Raw genomic sequence first — 17,421 nt, 5'->3', positions numbered from 1 at the left:
CCTGGGTCTTATTCATCCAGCATTTATTGAGCCCCTTCAAAGCACCCATCAGTGGGGATGGAAAATAAAAAATACACAGCTCTTGCCCTGTGGGAGTTTGTGGCCTTGTGGGAAAGTTTAGCACAGCTGCCTCACTAAGTTTCAGCAGTTGAAAGAGCAGTATCTATTTGGAAAGAGGAGAAATGCTTTGGGAAATAGCACTTGGGCTGTATGGTGGCTGCTCTTTGATTTCCTGAATGCAAGATGTTCAGCTGAACACGTGACGCTCTCCATGGTCGAGGAAGCATCCATCACCCCCTTGGGAATTGAACTCGGCTCTAATGTTTGTGCTTGGGAAACTTGACATTCAACTTCCAGGAATTGAGGCCAGGTCCTTCTTGAGGCACTGTCTTGTTGTTCAGCTCTGCGTGCCCAGGGTCGTTGGCCTTCTGGGCTGACCATTTCCTCACTGAATCCCACAGACATGCTGACCATCTGGAGGCTAAAAGATATGCCTTCCTGGGAGGTCCCTTAGTCAACGAGGTCGTGGCTCTGAGGCCCCTACCATGGAAAGGAATGGCTGGGGTTGGACCCTAAGCAGAGGCACGTGCCTTTTCATAGAGGGGCACATCTGTGGCCCAGATGTTCCCTCATTGAAGGTGTTGGGGGAGCTGGTTCCTTCTTGTGGATTGTAGCCTTATTGACTGTAAATCCTTGCTTCATTCAGATCCTTGGCCAGTGCTTCTGTACTGGTCTCCTGGGCCACCCATAGGGCTGTCTTCACTTCTACCATCAGCTGTTCACTCTGTCCAAAGATGCAGGAGCCCTGTATTTGCTGATGTGAGCTGCTTCCTTTATTTGTGCTCTCACTGGATCTCTGGGAGGCGTATGCTACCATCAGAACACTTGGATACAGTTACCTGGACATAAAGTGCTGGCGTTGGCGTTGTTATCAAACAGTAACAGAAAACATGTCAGCCCCAAGCACGTCTATCCCTGTGCTAGATGAGATAGGGAAGAAACACACAGGCACCGTCCCGTCTTTGAAGAGCTGACATAAAGATGGATGATGCTGTGAAACACACACATTTGTAAGTTACAGACGTCCCCCTATGCCAGCACTCTAGTCACGTTTCTTTGTTAAAGGATAATCACTTGTTAGCTTGGGAAAGAACTCATTTATGCCTTGATTTTCATTGTTGCCACAGGAAAGCAATAGCAGAGCCTGGGTCCCTGCTGTGAAAATGAAAATACGTAAGGATGTTCAATTGCTTTTCCGTTACTCATGTGCATTCCGTGGTAGGACCTCGTGGCAGAGCAGCTGCTCAGAGTGTGTTATTACTTGTGGGTTCCCACTTCTGCCTGGGATTTTCATTTCCTACAGCTGTTCTCCGGCATGGTAAAATTCGAACGATGTCTATAATTTTCCCATAAGAGGCTCTGAAGATACATCAGATGGTGCTATCTGGTGTAGTTTAAGCTACTGTTTGTTGAGTACTTACTATGTGCTGGGCAACATTTTCTGTATCTCAGGAAGCAATCTCATTTTCAGAGGAAAATGGAATCTGTTTTGGGTCATACCGCTTCCTGCAGATTCAGGACACCCTACTGAGAGATTTAAAAATCCTGGGTGCTGTTTTTGAATTTGCCACAGTGTGACAAGATGCTTGTCATAGAGCACCACTGGTAATGCTGTCTGGGTCACAGGGAGGCAGAGAGGTCCGAAGGTCTGAAGGGAGGAAAAGGGGTCTGTGCTGGTGGGTTCCTGGAAAACCCTTTACTTCGAGGTTGCCCATTGAGCTAGTGTAGCCTTGAGGGGTGGGAGCAAAATTAAACCGATGCAGGTCGACTTTTTAACGCGTGTCTTACAAATAATGTGCTACTGGCTCTGTGTGCAATGCCTGGATATAACAAATCTATTTTTACGAGGCCTACAAAGACCAAAATATCTGGATGTGTGTGATGTGATGTAATCTCTGCATTTGGGGTGGGAGATGAGTAGGAAAACGACTTTGGAATTAGCACGAATGTACACAGTTACTGGGTAATGATGCACGAGAATGCTCGGGTATTCATATAATTCAGAGACGGGGTGTGATCTGCCCATATCTTAGGAAAGGCCATAGGTGTTTCTGGGAATCATAGGTTCATGTGTTCCCACAGTCAGTAACTGGCATATCATCATCATCATTATTCATTGAACAGTTATGCTGACTTAGTATCTTTTTTGGGTGACTTGCATCAGCCACACTGTTTTCTTGAGTTGTAAAATGAAGGTTTTGGGTTAAAGAGTTGGAAGTGGAAGTGACTCCCTGCCACATCTTATTTTGAGAGTTGAGGGGAGAAATTCCGTCCATTCAGTGAGGCGGGGTGCGGTTCCCTGTAGGTTCTGGTGGGATAAGGTGTCTCCTGGAGCTGGAGGAGTGGTGTGGGGGGCACTGAGGAAGCATGGCTCACTGGATCCTGGGAGGTTTTGTGACCTCATCACACCCACCTGGCATCACAAAGTAGGCAGTGTGGTGCTTCAAAGGAGAGACCCTTTGGACCGAGACAGACATAAAATCAGAGGAAAAGAGCTGATCTTTCGCTCAGCAGTGCCTTCCTTTTGGCTTCTTATTATCTCCTTCAAGACAGACTTTTTCGTGGTAAAAAGACAGCAACGTGAACACGATTAGGAGGTGGGGAGGAGCAGTCCTGCCACCTTGGCCTTTGTGTCCTCCATGAAGGGTTGCTGGTGTTTTATGAGCATTTCTGAGCTCTTGGCATTTGGGCCTAGTGCCCCTGCCCATGGGTATTCATAACTTTCTATATGGGCCCTGGAGGAGAGCTTGCAGCCTTCCCAGTGCCAGCTTCTGGAGATGAGAAGAATCGCAGAATTGTATAAATCCCTTATTATCAGCTAGAGGATTGTTAAATGCACACATTAAGGCAAAAAAGCCTTTTATCGACAACTGGCTTTATTTTGTAAGAAAATACAGAAGAACAAGCAATGTGGCATGTACCTGTAGTCCTGGCTACTTGGGAGGCTGAAGCAGGAGGATCACTCGAGCTCAGGTGTTGGAGGCTGCAGTGAGCTATGATTGCGCCGCTGCACTGCAGCCTGCACAACAGAGTGAAACCTCATCTTAAAAGGGAGAGAAGGAAGGAGAGAGAGAAGAAGGAAATAGTATAGTACAATAGAAATTTTTTAAAAAGCCCAAGCTAGAAGAAAGACAAAACAGGAGAAACACTCAAAAGATCTGAGTCTAGTTCCGCGCTTCTTACGTGGGAAGCTAGGTAATAGGGCCCCCCTATTTCTGGCTCAGCATTCCCTTTGAGACCTCCCCAACTCAAAGGGGACTTTAGAAACAATGGCACAAAATAACAGGCCCTGCATTTTCACCCAAAGCTCATGCTTTATGCTGCCAGGCGAAACCTAGAAAGAGTCCCTACTCTGTAACCCACTCACACTTGGTTTCAGAAAACGCAGAGGGCTCAGTGAAAAGTGTTCTGATTCCAAGGAAATTCCAAGTGCCTTGGTTTAGCAAATGTTGCTCTGGTGACGTGTTGTCACTTTTCCTTTTTAGCAACCAAGAAGTCAAAATAATGAAAGAATTTTCTCTTTAATTGACTTTAACCCTGCAAGATGTTTGCTCAAAGATTTGTTTTCTTTGTTTTGTATCAATTGAAGGAGAACAAGTGCAGTTTTGTTACATGAATATATTGCCTAGTGGTGAATTCTGGGCTTTTAATTGTATACATTGTACCCATTAAGTAGTTTCTCCTCCCTCCTCCCCCTTCTATTCCTGCAGCCTTTGAGTCATCACTGTCTGTTTCTCCATTCTGTATGTTCACGTGCACGCACTATTTAGCTCCCACTTGTGAGTGAAAACATGTGGTACTGGACTTTCTGAGTTCTTTCACCTAACATAGTGGCCTCCACTTCCACCCATGTTGCTGTAAAAGACACGACTTCATTCTTTTTTATGGCTGGATGGTGCTCCATGGTATGCATGTATCACATTATCTTTATCTAATCTTCCATTGATGGATGTTTCTGTTGATTCCATATCTTTGCGATTTTGAGGTAAACATTTCTTTCCTTTGGGGAGACACCCAGCTGTGGGATTGCTGGATAAAATGATTTTTTTTTTCAATCTCAGATAACAAGTCTTTTTTGGTGTGAGTTTCTGTTTACAAGCATTCCACGTCCTGTAAATAATGTGAGCAAGTTTTCATTGTACGACAAATTTGGTTTCACTCAGTCTTGCCTGTATCTTGTGTGTGTATAGACAGGCATGACATGAAAGCCCGTGACCTGCCTCTCTGGTTCCCATGACCTGCCACAGCTTTTTATATGAGAGTCTCAATTCATTTATTTTATTTTATTTTTCCTTTTTGAGATGGAGCCTTTCTCTGTTGTCCACGCTGGAGTGCAATGGTGTGATCTTGGCTCACTGCAACCTCCACCTCCTGGGTTCAAGCAATTCTCCTGCCTTGGCCTCTGGAGTAGCTGGGATTACAGTCACGTGCCACCACGGCTGCCTAATTTTTGTATTTTTAGTAGAGACGGGGTTTCGCCTTGTTGGCCACGCTGGTCTTGAATGCCTGACCTCAAGTGATCCACCCCACTCGGCCTCCCAAAGTGCTGGAATTACAGGCATGAGACACCGTGCCCAGCCTCAATTCATTTCTCAAAGACACAAATTCTAAACACTGTGGCAAGCCGTCAGCAGGGCTTCCTTCTTGCCTGCAGAATCATAGCCTCGGTAGCTCATTTCAGCTCAGCTGGTGTGCATTAGGTACCTGTGGGCAAGGCAGCTAAGCTCTTAGGAGGAAATAGGAGGAACTGCCCCCACCACCTGTATGTTCTGCCCAGGGAAGGGGATCCTGTGGCAGGGGGCCCATTCTGGAACCACTGATAGTAGGTGGGACTTCAGAATCTTCCAGAACAAGGGGAATGCCTGTCTCATGATTTGAAACACATCCCCCGGTGGTTCTGTCTGCCTTCCTCATATTCCCCGGAGAACGATAGTCTTATAAGGCCACTGGTGAGGCCATCCAAGGCAAAGTTTATACAGGAAAAGAATTCGGGAAAGCCCTGTATCAACTCACTTGTTGTCTCCATCACAATCTCTTATTTTATTTTATCTTATCTGTTCGTTCATTTTTGTAGAGATGGGGTCTCACTGTGCTGCCCAGGCTGGTCTCAAACTCCTGGCCTCAAGTAATCTTCCCACTTTGGCCTCCCAAAGTGCTGGGATGACAAGTATGAGCCTCCACGCCTGGCCTCCACTCACAGTCTCTTATTTTACCTTCATAGGTGGTCTACAGATAGCAAGAAATCTCTCACCAGTGACTTTTCCAACCCTGAAAAGATGTGAATGACAACCTGATGCAAGATTCCTGGGTGACAGGAACTGTATTTGTAGGAGAGGGTGCCATTTGGGATGGAGCGCAGGGCGTGGGAGCATTCTGAATTAGAGAAGAGAGTGGGCAGCTTCACCCCTCCTGGGCAGCAGGTCCATTTCATCTGCTGTGAATTCCTGGTATACCAGAAGCACTTCTATTTAAATATAAGTCAGCATTAAAGGTGACGGGTATTCCTTGAGCACGGAGGAAAAGCTTGTTTGGGGACGACCTGCGTCATTTCAGGCTCTGTAATGGCATTGGGCCTGCACAGAGCATGGAGGCTGCCCCTGCTGCACACTCCTCCTCTGTCTGTGTGGGAAGTGGGAGTTGAGGACGACTCAGTGCAGGCCAGTGGTGGATCTGGAGCCGCAGTGGCTCCTGAAGGCGTCACACATCTTCCTAACTGCTTATTATTATGATTATGATTTTATTTTTTGAGATGGAGTCTTGCTGTATCACCCCTGAGCTGGAGCACAGTAGTGTGATCGTGGCTCACAGCAACTTCCACCTCCCAAGTCCAAGCAATTCTCTTGCCTCAGCCTCCCAAGTAGCTGGGATTACAGGTGCATGTCACTGCGCCCAGCTAATTTTGTATTTTTAGTAGAGATGGGGTTTCGCCATGTTGGCCAGGCTGGTCTCAAACCCCTGACCTCAGGTGATCCACCCGCCTCGGCCTCCCAAAGTGCTGAGATTACAGGCGTAGGCGTGAGCCACCGCGCCTGGCCTCTAGCTGCTTGTTGATGTTTCCTAATATATCTCCTGCGGTGACCTCAAGCTCAGCATGTTCACATTCCGGATTCCTCATCCCCACCCAGACTGGCTCTGCCTGGTGCGTCATGCTGAGACACCAGTTGCGTAGTGCCTGAAACCAGGAACCCAGACCACCTTCAAGGTCACCTCCCGCCTCCCACCCTGACCCGTGCATGCCTGTCTTGATCATTGCATCATAAGGCTTCAGCCTCTGAAGTGTGACTTGTGTGCCATCACCTCTCCAGAACCCATGGCCACCCTCACCTTTGACTTCTGCTATTGTAATAGGTCCTTATCTGGCCCTCTCGCCCACCTTCCTCCAGTCCGTCCTGCTCTGTTTGACAGAGGGGAGGTCAGAACCTTGAGGTCAGAACACGGCTCCAGGACAGCCATGAGGAGTGGGTAGAAGGCAGTCAGCCCGTGGCTGGATTAGCACGTGCTGAGGCTCATTCTCCCCTCTTTCCTGCTTGATCCATTACCTCCATCACACACCTCCCTTAGAACAATCTTCGCTTGCTCTCGCTTTTTCTCCAGGATAAAGAACAAGCTCCTTAACCTCACACCTCAAACTGGTCAGGAAGGAGCCGGAAATGATCTTTGATGCTTCATCTTTCCCCCATCGCCAGCCCTGAAACACCCTTGTCACACTCCGGCTGTAACTTACTACAACTTACCATTCCTCGGGAACGCTGTGCACTCAGAGGTCTCTGGGACTTTGCAGCACTTGCCTGAGCTGAGGATGCTCTTATCTACCCAAGCAATCTGTGCCCGCTACATAGCCAGCCACGTGGGGGGCCACTGCACCAGTGGCCGTATCCCGAGGCGGGCTGGCCTGTTCCTTTTCCTTCTCTAGACTCCAATAGTAGTTACATGCCTCTGTCACACTGTGATCGCTCCTGTCATCTGCCATCATAAATACTTATTAACCTGTCTGCTCAGACAGAAGTGAGCTTGCGGAGGCCTGGGACCTGTTCTTATGTGCCTCTGTAGTTCTTAGCACCCAATCAAGCCAGCGTCTGCTACAGAATCATTGCTCGCTGTGAATATTGTGACACGGCAGTGCAGGGAGATGTGTGCTGTACAAACGGTTCAGGCACAGATCCCAGGGATGGTGGGAGACGGGCACAGGAAGTGGTGCACGTGACAGCATCTTTGCAGCTGACAGACGTCGATAAGGAATCAGATAAACACAGAAAATGTCGTGAATCTGACTTCTTAGCAAAAGTATTTGGCGGTGTTGGCCCGTGGGAAGCTGAATTTCTGCCTCACCCAAGACACCATGAGGGTGCTTGGCTTCTCTGGAGAACTTTCCAGAAGCACTTATTTGATGCTATTCACAGTCTCAGGAACTTGAGGGCCATGCTTCATTATGTCCAATGGGCTCATTCCCCAGAATAGTAGTAATTTACCACCTGCAAGTGATATTTTGAGCATTTCTGGGGGGTTGCTTTGAACGTTTCAGGTTCCAGTTGCCTCTGGAACATGTATCCATCATCTGTTATGTGTCTAGGGTATATGATTCCCTGTAGTTGCCGGGATCTCCGAAAACAGGAGGAAGGAGTAACTACTTCAGCGATATGAGGCATCTTTCAACGTAGTTGACCAAAGGACCCTTGTCTTGGAGACTAGTGTGTGCCATGGAACCTCACTTTGGGAAATGCGGATCCAGTGCAGTACTTTTATTTTGCAGAGAAAATAACTGAGGCTTGGCCCAGTGAAGGCCACGAGACTAGGAAGGTCTGGCTCCTAGGTCAGGGCACCTCCCTGTGAACCGTATGGCTTCTCCTGTATAGTGAGGTGCTGGAAAGAAACCCTTCAAGTGTGTGTGTGTGTGTGTGTGTGTGTGTGTGTGTGTGAGAGAGAGAGAGAGAGAGAGAGAGAGAGAGAGAGAGAGAAAGAGAGAGAGAGAGAGACAGACACACACACATAAACCCCTTGGCTAGAGCTTCACTGCTGTGGCAGGTAGTATTTGCATCTGTGCCATCTTCCAAAAGCATTCGGCCCCGGCCGCCCACCCCTGCCCTGCACCTGGTGATGCCAAGCCACTCAGGGGCCCACTCTGAGCCTCCATGGCTCTTCCCCATGCTCTGCTGTGTGATCCAAGCTGAACTTTTGCAGTACAGTTTCTGCCCACTGACTTCAGAGAGGTGATACCAAATAGTTCTCAGGGTGAGCAGGTGATGGTGGGGAAGGAAGGAGGGGACCCCCCAGGGCCACAGTGCCACTGGCAGCCCCGGAACACACCGCCTGCACCGCCCGGCTCTGCCTCAGCCCTGGGCTGCCCTTGGATGTGGCTGTTGGACGCCACTTCCCTCTCTCTTCCTTTGGCAAGGAGCTCTTGGAAACAGGATTATGGGGAAACTAGAAGTAAACAGCCAGCCTCTCCCGGGGCCTGTGGAGCCTGTTGCCCTGGATGGAAGGGGTTGATGCCAGCAGCTGCTCAGATGGTCTGCGGGGCGCGTTCTGGGGTGCAGGGGGCTGGGAGCCACGGGGCAGAGTTTGGCAGTGAGAGAAGCATTGTAAAGGTCATGCAGGCCTGACCTCTAGGGGCGCATCGTCAGATCGAGGTTGGAGAAAAGGCAAAACTGCAAGCCCCTTCCTTGTAGCCAGAATAGCCGTTTCCTTTGAGTTAACACAGGTGCCCAGGGGCCCACAGGGGAGGGGCCACAGGGCCTCTGAATCCGACGCCACTTTCTGCTCTGCCCGTGGACCCCTCACACACAGCACCTTCTAGTGACAGACAGTTCAGGAGTCAGAGATGGGGATGCCAGGAGACACAGGCAGGGAGTCAGCCAAGCACGTTCCCCCACTGCCCTGAAATGCCCACTTCCCCCTAATCCCATTTGGCTGAGCTGGCACTGAGGTTTTTAAGGCAGCAGAAGTCAGTCGATGGGGCTTGGGCTCTGAGATCTGCGTGATATTTGTGGGAACCATGGATGGTCCTCCCAGGGCAGGGCTCAGAACGTATGGCCGGGGCTTTAACTGGTTGTTTCCTGATGGTTTGGGAAGGATGCGTGAAACGTCCTCCTCTGCGGAGTCTCCCTTTGCCGCACTGCCAGAGCCCGGGGGTGCCTGTGAGCGTTTTTCTCCTGCCGTGTGTGTAATCAGGGCTCCCATGCGTTGATCCCTGTGGCATCCCGGGCACCACGCTGAACTCTGAAGTCTGCTCGTGCTCTTTCATCACTCGGAGGATGCTGGGCATTGGATATTATCATTCACAAGGCGTAGATGGGAAACCTGAGGCCCGTCTCACCTGCGGTCTCCAGCAAGGAAGTGACAGATAATTTAAGCCCAATTCCATGTCACTCGTCTACCTGCCAGTGGAGTGAACGCCCATTGACGCCTCTTTCCCTTCCTGCCTCCCTCCCTTTCTTCTTCCTCCCTTTCCAACTGAGCTTTAAAGCCGAGTAGAAATCTGGCATCTGTGTGTCTCATTCTGTTCATTAGTGAGGCTAATCCAGGGTTTACTGTGTGAGAACCTCCTAGTAAAGTATCCGACAGCATCAATCTAAAGGATAAATTATTCATGAGAAAAGCTCCTAGGCCATTTAGTGAGGTGTTAATTTTCCGGTAACATCTCCCCGCGCTGTTCATGTCCCTGAGCCGTCCCAGGTCTGTCTGGCTGCTGCAGAGACAGAAGCATAACCCTTCCAGGAGTTTGTGCCCTCTTTAACTGCCCTGAGGATCTAAAACAAGTGACGACATTGAAGATGGTTCAGATGTATCCTGAAACTTTCCTACCCAGACACAAAGATGCTTTTGCTTTTAAAACGAACAGGGCAGCGGGTGCAGTGCAGCACACTTGCAATCCCAACACTTCGGGAGGCCGAGGTGGGAGGATCGTTTGAGCTTAGGAGTTCCAGGCCAGCCTGAGAAACATGGTAAAACCTTATCTCTACAAAACATACAAAAATTAGCCAAGGGTGGTGGCAGGCAGCCACAGCCACTTGGGAGGCTGAGGCAGGAGGATTGCTTGAGCCTGAGAGATGGAGGCTGCAGTGAGCTGTGATCACGCTACTGCACTCCAGCCTAGGTAACAGAGGGAGACTCTGTCTCTCAAATAAAAAATAAGTAAATAAATAAATAAAACAGGAGCTCACATCCAGAGGGTAATTATTATTTTTATATTTTTGGGAAAGTGAGATTTAATAAAACAGATTCATCAAAGAAAATGTACAGATATGAAGGGAACTATTAACATATTTACATGGGTTAGGCTGGGTGAGGTGGCTCACGCCTGTAATCCCAGCAGTTTGGGAGGCCGAGGTGGGCAGATCATTTGCAGTCGTGAGTTTGAGATCAGCCTGACCAACATGATGAAACCCCGTCTCTACTAAAAATACAAAAATTAGTGGGGCGTGGTACTGCACACCTGTAGTCCCAGCTACTCGGGAGGCTGAGGCGGGAGAATCGCTTGAATCTGGGAGGTGGAGGTTCCAGGGCGCTGAGATCCTGCCATTGCACTCCAGCCTGGGCGACAAGAGTAAAACTTTGTCTCAAAAAAAAAAAAAAAAGAAAGAAAAAGCCAGCCATATTTGCGTGGTTTAAAGTGTGTAGCTGTGTGTTGAGAGATTTCAGATCATCGGCTTTTAAGTGGCAGCTTTTCTTCTCCCATGATGCATTAATACTTGTCTGTCAGTCAGGCAGCGGCAGGAAGGAACCAGAAACTGTGTTCTACGATCCAAAATCTTGCCCCATGGGCCTGAGCAACAGCATCTGCAAAGAACCCCTATATATATAACATTATATATATATATAAATAACATTATACATATATATCACATTATATATATATATTATATAAATAACACTATATATAACATTATATATATATATAAATAACATTATACATATATATCGCATTATATATATATATTATATAAATAACACTATATATAACATTATATATATATTATATATATTATGTTCTCATACAATTTAGAGGTACAATGGGCGTCATAATACTAGTAATCAAATTTTGCAGGCTTTTCGTCATCACATACTAATGTGGGACTTTTGTCACTTTACAAAGTCCCCGTAAGTATATTTATTTCATGGACAAGTCAGCTTCAGCCAGACACCACTGGTACTCAGCCCTCACTTAGCGGGACATTGGTTTCCTTGCTGGGCGGATGGTGGCTGGTACCCTGTTAGTCACTCTGGGTGTTCTTGCTGCTCCTGACCATATGATCTACAGATCAGTGAGATTTTTTAAAAGGGAACTGGGATTAAGAACCATTTTATGTCTTCACTGAATGTGATAAACAAGAGCTTGTATTGAATCTACAGGATACCGAGTTTTGTAAAATCCCCCGTCTCTCTTCTCCTGGCCTTTTACTTCAGGCACGTTCGATGGAGTTCTGGAAATACAAACTAGAAATGCATTGTAGAAAATGGTTAAGTACGTTGGGACTTTGGGGTCCATGTTGGTCCGTAGAAACGTGGGCAAGTTATTTCAGCCCTGCCAGTGTCGGGAGTCTCGTGGGAGAAATCACAGGCACAGTGCAGGAGTAAACAGAATAATCTATGTAAAGCTCTTGGAGTGGTGCCGGGCAGATGGTGCGTGCCAGTAGCAGCTGTTTGTCACTATTGTTTTGCTTATTGTTGCTGTGATTCCAAGTTCTGGCCTTCCAGGTTCTGGTTTTTTAGCCAAGGAGCCATGCATGTGCGTAGACACTCAGCTGTGATGGAGAGTCTTCCTGACGTGGAGGAAGTGATAACCCAGACTTGTCTTAAAGGACACATTACAGTGACCAAAGAGAGCCATGGAGAACAGCAACATTTCAGGGCCTGATGGGGGAAGGGGATGGTGTAGGACGGTGGTCCCCAACCTTTTGGGCACCAGGACCAGTTTCGTGGATGATAATTTTTTCATGGGAGTGGGGGCGCGGGTGTGGGAAAATGGTTTCAGGATGATTCCAGCGCATTATATTTATTGTGCACTTTATTTCTATTATTATTACATTGGAATATGTAATAAAATAATCCTACCACTTACAGTGTAGCATCAGTGGGAGCCCTGAGCTTGTTTTCCTGTAACTAGGCAGTTCCATCCGGGGGTGATGGGAGACAGTGACAGACCATCAGGCGTTAGATTCTCATAAGGAGTGTGCACCCTAGATCTCTGGCGTGCACAGTTCACAATAGGGCTCACGCTGTATGAGAATCTAATGCCGTCACTGATCTGGCAGGAGGTGGAGCTCAGCTGGCGATGGGAGCGATGGGGAGCGGCCGTAAATACAGATGAAGCTTCGCTCACTTGCTGCTCCCCTTCTGCTGTGAAGCCCAGTTTCTAACGGGCCACAGACTGGTACTGGTCCATGGTTCGCAGATTGAGGACCCCTGAGAACATGTGCTTAGAAATGGAGGAAAGTCAGCAGAGAGCCCTAGAAGCCAGTCCGGACAGAAGGTTCGACAGGGAGGGAAGGATCAGCTCTCAAACATCCTGGAGAGTTGAAGAAAAATAAACACTCAAAAGTGTCCCTTAGATTTAGTGACAGTGAAGTCATTTGTGCTTCCATAAGGACCCTTTCAATCAAGTGGTAGAGAACAGCTCAATGGTGTGCTGGTAGATGTTTAACAATGGGCTCTTGGGGCAGCCTTGGGAGAAAGAAGAGCTCCCGATCTGTAGTATTTGCTCATTTCCATGGTGGAAAGACTCTCCACATGACTAATTTAAAGCCACCAATTGAAATCACTGAATCCAGATTAGGAAGGGATATTCACAGACCATACAGTTCCAGCTGTCTCCAGAGCATGCCTGAAACAGCCCAATCTCTGCAGTCATGGTGGTGGCCAGGTGACAAGGCAGAGATGGGCGGGTAACTTGCCGTTTCAAGTTTGTAAGCTTTCTGTATCATTCATGGAAACAGCATGGTAATATATCTGCTGTCCTCAGCAGCATCTCGATGCTGACATTTGCCCCTCGCCTCCTTTTCTCTGGGCACATTCTGATTCGATGGTGCTGTCTCCTCCCCCTTCTCAGCAGATGTCTCTGCTTCCATCTGCCTCTCAGAAAAACTCTCCATGTTACTGTGAAGAAGCTTACCTTACCCAAGAGTAAATATATAATGGAATGTCAGGAACAGAAGGGTGGACTGGGTGCCGTGGCTTATGCCTGTAATCCCAACACTTTGGGAGGCCGAGGCGAGTGGATCACCTGAGGTTGGAAGTTCGAGATCAGCCTCACCAACATGGTGAAACCCCGTCTCTACTAAGAATACAAAAATTAGCCGGATCTGGTGGTACATGCCTATAATCTCAGTTACTCAGGAGGCTGAGGCAGGAGAATTGCTTGAACCCAGGAGGTGGAGGTTGTGGTGAGCCGATATTGCACCATTGCACTCCAGCCTGGGCAACAAGAGTGAAACCCCATCTCAAAAAAACAAAAAAAATCAACCTTTGGTCTTAATCTGGTTCTTCAAGTAGACTTCCCTTACTTGGATGAAAATACATATATTGTCTGGCCTAACCTGACTTTTCCTGTCTTATTGTTGGTGATAGGTCTCTATTCAAGATTATGCATTGACTTTATGGCTAATATATCAGTTTTCTGTGAGTTTAGTTAACAGGATTCAAGACCTGAGAACCCCTTAAGAGAAAAGGTAATAGCAGCAAATACATAGCTCTCAGAATATACTAGGCACTCTTAGAGTACTTTATGTATTCAACCAAATAACAAACCCAGGAGCTCTCCGTTTTATTGATGAAGAAACTGAGGCACGGAGATATTTAGTAATTTGTCCAAGGTCACATAAGAGAGTGTCAGAAGCAGGATCTGAAGGTAGGTCTTTGCTTCTGGAGTCTGTTTCCTAATCACCACCTTCTGCTAGTTCCTACATGGTGAGTCCCACAGCTGTGAATGACACCCAGGACCCGTGGACCATGTCAAAGTGCAGACAACCTGGAAGACTCCGCCTCCACTACTAAACATAGGCCCTGTGCCCATCCCTGGAAGGAAGGGACGTGACAGAGGCCATCCCAGAGCCTTGAAGAGCCCCCTTCCATGCTGACATTCAGACATTCCCACTCCCGCAGCTCCTTTGCCCTCACCTGGTTTCTTTGGTTTCTGGGGACTGATCCGTGCATATTCGGGCACCAGGTCTGCCTCTAGATGAGGAAGCTCCACCGGGGGCTGAGAAGACATCTCTGGTTGGGAGGAGCCTGGCCACTGAATGAAACCTGCCCTCTCTGTATGCCCAGTTCCCTGGATACTTCAGAATATCTTTTTTTTTCTTTTGAGACAGTCTCACTCTGTTGCCCAGGCTGGAGTACAGTTGTATGATCTTGGCTCACTGCAACCTCCACCTTCCAGGTTCAAGTGATTTTCCTGCCTCAGCCTCCCAAGTAGCTGCGATTACAGACGCATGCCACCACATCTAGCTAATTTTTTGTATTTTTAGTAGAAACGGAGTTTCACCATGTTGGCCAGGCTGGTCTCCAACTCCTGACCTCAGGTGATCTACCTGCCTTAGCTTCCCAATATGCTGAGATTACAGGCGTGAGCCGCCGTGCCTGGCCCAGAATGTCATTCAAGTTTTATTTTTGCCCCGGGTTATCCTGCGAATGCTTTATTTCTCCATGGAGCATTTCATTTCTGACACTGTCCATTAAGAGGCTAATGAAAAGGGAACTCGCTGGACTCGGTAGATAAAATAAAAGTACCCCCTCTTCAGACGCTCCTCCCCGGCTCTCCAGTGCTCTGTGAGAAGGTCAGTGAGGCATTTGCTTTCTGTCCTGTCTTTCCCTGGACCGTTCAGGGAAAGTGGCTGTGGGTTGCTTCAGGGAGCTTCTGTTTCCAAAACTCTGGCCTGGAACAAAGGTCTACAAGACGCCTTCAAGGGTTGCAGAGCGACTTCATGGCAGAGCTTCCGAGGCAGAGGGAAGGTTTGATATACTCAGGCGTGTTCACATGTCTGTTGTCCCAGGTTGGACTTTAATTAATTATTATCATTATTTTTAGAGACAGGGTCTTGCTATCTTGCCCAGTCTGGAGTGCAGTGGCACAATCATAATTCACTGCAGACTCAAACTCCCGGGCTTAAGAAATCTTCCTGCCTCAGCTTCCCAAGCAGCTGGGATGAAGGCGTCAACCACCAGGCCTGGCCTCAGGTTGGGTTTTAATACTGTGGGATTCATGGTGTCCTGGATGTACCAGGAATTTACAGGGTCAGGATAAGGGTCAGTTGGATTTTCCCGTGCACTTCCTAGTAGAGGAAGAAAACCCTTGCAGAGAGAGAAAGTTGGTCCTGGACGGGCACGGAGGTAGCGTCCTCCTCCCCTGGCGCAGCTCAGGCAGGCCAGTCTTCTGCTTTGAGCGTGTGTGCCATCTGCATGAGGAACAGCTGGAACCATGTTTTTCAAAACACCTAGAGACCTGAAAGTTCCATGATGCTGTCGACAGTGTAAAATTCTGATACCTTTTGTTGTTAGTGTTGTTGCATTTTCAAAAATCCCTCAGGTTGGTGTGGTCTTGGCACATGGCCTTATAAAGCCAATGCATGACAGGGACCCATTTTTGGGCGACTAGATCTTTAGGGAATACGATTTCTAAACAGAATGAGCATCCTCATCTCTGACTAGATGGTGTGTGGGGCGGCGCCCCGTACTTCGATCATTGGCAGGAGTAAAGGTAGTTGAGGCCGAAGACGGAACCTTCGCTTTTCCCTCCAGTTGAGGGCTAGTGAACTCCAGCCTTGTTCAAGAACTCCGTTTATAGCATCCTTCAAACTCTTCTTCTGGCAACCTGAAGGCTCCAGGAAACTTAAAAGAAAAGAAAGCTCTTTTCCACAAACTGAAGTTTAGGAGTCCATATCCACAATTTGCACCTTCTCAGTTGGCACCTAAGTGTGGTAGCTGGCTTCCTGAAATGGGCAGCTGTTGCCCTTGACAGCAGCATGGTAGTGGAGCATCATAGCCTGTGGCTATGTCACACCAGACTGGGACAAGCTATTAAGAAAACATAGGCCAGCGTTATTGAACACCCTGATTGCATTTCCATCGTTTAAGATATGGGAAGCAGCCCTGTAAACTACAACCTTTTTCTCTTTTTTTTGAGACAGTGTCTCAACTCTGTCCCCAGGCTGGAGTGCAGTGGCGCGATTTTGGCTCACTGCCACCTCCGCCTCCCGGGTTCAAGTGATTCTCCTGCCTCAACCTCCCTAGGAGCTGGGATTACAGGTGTGCGCCACCATGCCCAGCTAATTCTTGTATTTTTCATAGAGGCAGGGTTTTACCATGTTGGCCAGGCTGGCTTTGAATTCCTGACCTCCAGCGATCTACCCTCCTTGGCCTCCCAAAGTGCTGGGATTACAGGCCTGAGCCACCAGGTCTGGCCTCAAACTTTTTCATTTTAGAACTTTGGAACTCACTTCAGCACTTGTCCACAGTGGTTGAGAGTTGGGGGTAATTTTTTTTCTTGTCGATATCCACCAGTTTGTTCTGTTAGCTCTTTTTTTTTTTTTTTCCTGAGATGTAGTCTGTCTCTCTGTCGCCCAGGCTGGAGTGCAGTGGCACGATTCCAGTTCATTGCAACCTCCGCCTCCAGGGTTCAAGCGATCCTCCTGCCTCAACCTCTGGAGTAGTTGGGATTACAGGCACGTGCCACCACCACGCCCAGCGAATTTTTACATTTTTAGTAGAGATGGGGTTTCGCTGTGTTGGTTAGGAGTTGGAGACCATCCTGGTCAATATAGTGAAATCCTGTCTCTACTAAAATACAAAAAAGCTAGCTGGGTGTGGGCATGGTGGTATGTGCCTGTAGTCCCAGCTACTCTGGAGGCTGAGGCAGGGAAATCGCTTGAACCCAGGAGGCAGAGGTTGCCTGAGCCGAGATCATGCCACTGCACTCCAGCCTGGGTGACAGAGCAACTCTGTCTCAAACAAAAACAAAAACCAAAAAACCCGGAAATGTGTGTTCAAAGAATAACACAGTGTGGCTCTGAGAAGCCACACTGTGTTATTCTTTGAGGTGCCTGGACCTGGGCTTCTCAGAGAAGACACCCTGGAGATGGGTGTATAGGGTTGGAAGTGCTCGGAGCTAGGGGACTGAGAACCGCTCTGAGGAGGAACGGCAGGGGGAACGCCTGAGAGCCCCAAAGCATTCCTGAGCAAGGAGTCTCTAGGACTGGAGGCTGGGCGGGAGGAGGCAGGGTTGGTGGAGCTGGATGAGAGGGTCTCCTGGGCCACCCCTAGGAAGGAAGACCCGGGGCCCTCAGGTGATTGGGAGCCATTGGTAGCTTTCAGCAGAAGGCACTCACTGTTTTTGACTCTTGATTAAGATTTGCCACATTTTCTATTCCA

The 17,421-nt window shown here is 48.3% G+C and overlaps 1 protein-coding gene across 4 annotated transcripts in view; it reads left to right on the top strand.

Annotated features, from left to right (window-relative positions):
* CAMK1D (calcium/calmodulin dependent protein kinase ID) overlaps positions 1-17,421 on the top strand; it is a 462,154-nt gene that overhangs the window by 237,028 nt on the left and 207,705 nt on the right. The gene's annotated exons all lie outside the window — the stretch shown is intronic.

This window comes from Sapajus apella, unplaced genomic scaffold (genome assembly GCF_009761245.1).
Source record: "Sapajus apella isolate SASKATOON/1434 unplaced genomic scaffold, GSC_monkey_1.0 scaffold53, whole genome shotgun sequence".
Lineage (NCBI taxonomy): Eukaryota > Metazoa > Chordata > Mammalia > Primates > Cebidae > Sapajus > Sapajus apella.
The sequence above is the reverse complement of the archived record's forward strand: the minus strand, read 5'-3'. Positions and strand labels throughout refer to the sequence as shown.